We start from the raw sequence: 3,220 nt of genomic DNA on the forward strand, positions 1-3,220 counted from the left end.
AAATTACGATTTTCAAAAATTAAATTGATGCCATGAATTTATTTCAATAATCAAATCAATATGATGACATATATCTGACAAACTAATATTCAAACTAGTTGATATAAAATCTAAATATAATACTTATACTGTGGCATGCCATGATTGGAATAGGTATCACTAATGAATTTGACGAGAATGAAGGATAAAACGTTAAAATAAAACGTGAAAAGGTGATAAAGGGTGGGTTTGTGTGAGTGAGTGAGTGTAGGTAAGCTGGTAAGGTATGGGGGCCACGTGAGTTGACCCCCCAGATCACGTGCAGAAAGAAAGAAAGGACTGTGCATATCACGAAGCGGCATAACCTAACCCTAACCGGTAGTACCCTCTTGTGTTTAACACTGTACTTGCAATTGCGAAAATACATCTATCATAGACTAAGTCACGGGTCCCCACAATTTTCCAGTTATTTTCTCCTTCATACAAATATATAACAACGCCATTCCACATACAAAATTACTGCTGCCTCCCCAATAGGAAGTTTTAAGACCAAGCTTAGGTTCCACACTATCATATATAGATGTTAATTTCACTATAAATATTTATATTGTTTTTTTTTTTCCACTTAAACATTTAGCAAGGTTAAATTGGAAAGGTAGTTAAAATAATATTGTTCCAGCTAACTTGAGTTCGTTTAAGTAAGCATTAAAAATTTAAATCTCACTTTATACATATAATAACTTATTAGTCAACTCAAAATTTTTAATGAAATTCAGATTCGTGATAAATTAATTATTTACTTGTCAGAATAAAAAATATCATAAAAAATTAAAAAACTTAATAATATTGTTTCTGTTCCGGTATAAATTAACTAGTTTCGAGATATAACTCGTTCTACTCGTGTTTAAACTCGCTTATTTTCGAGTAAAACGAAATACAAATCGATTCTTCAAAAAACAATGACAATAGACACTTATAAAGATATTCCAACATTTAAATTAAAAAAAAATAAAATATTAAAAATAATATTCAAAGTGAATAACATATCATCTATCCTTTTAAGTCTTGTTGTAATCCAACTTGAGGAGCAAAGCTTAAAGTTTTTCACTATTATAAATTCTACTCATGTAAGAGGAGTATTCTACACCATGCAAAAATACCCTTGCATTAAACTTGGGAAAAAGCCCCCACTTTGAAATGGTTAGTTATTATTTCAATTACTTTATAAATACCTCCATACAGCACGTAAATTTAATCTAGAACCACACTCTATTAAGATACTAAGTGATTTTGGTATCAGAGAGTCCTTTACAGATATTTCCAACTACCATTCAAACACATATGGAGAAGCACTTTAGAAATTTGGACTTCCATCAACTCAAATCCAATCTCCACAAGAAGCTTGAGTAAACACTTTGGAACAGATATCTTTGTGTATATATGAGCCTATTTTATATATTTTTAAGGATAATATTTAAAATTGTCTTAAAAAATCATGTGTAAATCAATTGGAAAATTTACCAATTCAATTTAGTTTCCAAAAATATTAGTCAAATTTCTCATTTCATTTACATTTTATTAATGTGTCACTACTAACTGATGTAGGGATATTCATGGATCAGATTCGATCCGCATATTTGTGGTATTTATTGGAATCTGATTCGAAAATTGCGAATATAAATATGATCTACAAGGCTATTGGATTGGATTACGAATTTTATGTAGGTATCCTCATATTTACAAATCTGCAAAATAAATAAAAAATAATTAATAGTAGGAATGTTTATGGATCTAATCCGTGTGCATTTTATTCAAATCTAATATGAAAACTGCGAATATAGATCCGATTATTAAATCGGATCCGTTCCACGCGCTAATAAGATCGGATTGTGGATTTATCTGTATATATGTGGATTTGTAAAAATAAATAAATAAATAAATAAATATTTTTTTTATATTTTATTTTAATTAATAATTATTATATATGTTATATTATTTTAATTTTATTATTTAAGAAAAGTATGTTTAATATTATTTTAAGAGTAAACATATTTAAAAGAATAGAAAAAAAGAATTTTATTAATATTTTTTAATAAAAATAAGCTCTTAAAAATATTTTTATGTTTTGCGGATATATCCGATCCGATCCAATCTACATATGTGCTGATCGGATTGGATCCAAACTTAAAAACGACGGATATTGAATCCGATCCGATGATTTTAGTGCGGATCAGATCGAATTTAGTCATATCCAATCCGATCTGATCCTGTTCATCACTAAGGCTGCGTTTGTTTTCAAAGACAGGAAAGAACATGGCACTGAGACACTAAAAATTATTGTTTATGTATTGTGTTTGGATATGATGTACAAGACACTAATGTAATGTCCAGTATTATGTTTGGATACACATGGACAAGACTAAAATATTATATGAAATTACTAAAATAACCATATGATTTCAAATTTTATACATCAAGTACAAACTAATTTAATAGACCATGAGAATACGTAGGAGTACAAACGAAACTTAAAAAAATATTTGAAGAGACCAACAATTTTAATAACAAATATATAATAATATTTATATTAAAATAAAAATTATAAATATATTTATTTTATTTTTAAATTTATTATTAATATGTAGGAATACATATGGTTAAGATTAATAAAAAAATAGATCTGAGTTTGATTAATAAAAAATTTTATTTAAGTTAATAAGCCAGATTAATTTTAAATAAAAAATCAGATTTAAAAAGGAATCCATTTTTACATGAAAAAAAAAGTTTAAGACTAATTATAGAAAAAATAAGAAGAGATAATAGTGGAATAATAAAAAATATCTATGGACAAAAAGGAAAATAAAATTTATAAAAAAGTCTGTGTCTACTCTTCTAAATTCTGTGTCCATCATTGTCCTCCGTAAAAGAGTGGACACAAAAATATAAAAAACTGTCTTGGAGACAATGTGTTCCGTGTCCATGTCTCTGCTTCCAAACATATTTTAAATATGTACTGTCCATGTCTCTGTGTCATGTCTCCGAAAGCAAACGCTACCTAAATTACTGACGTGTCACGTTCTTAATGTGAAATGTGTCTTTTATCGTTGATACATTATTACAAATTTTTTTAAAATGATTAATTTGATTCATATATAACGATCGGTTTGAACATTAACCATGTATAAAATACTAATACTGATCGTCTTGGTGGATCAGTATGATGGCTCATCAACCCTCATTA

The sequence above is a fragment of the Arachis ipaensis genome, chromosome B01 (assembly GCF_000816755.2).
Source record: "Arachis ipaensis cultivar K30076 chromosome B01, Araip1.1, whole genome shotgun sequence".
In the NCBI taxonomy this organism is placed as follows: Eukaryota; Viridiplantae; Streptophyta; class Magnoliopsida; order Fabales; family Fabaceae; genus Arachis; species Arachis ipaensis.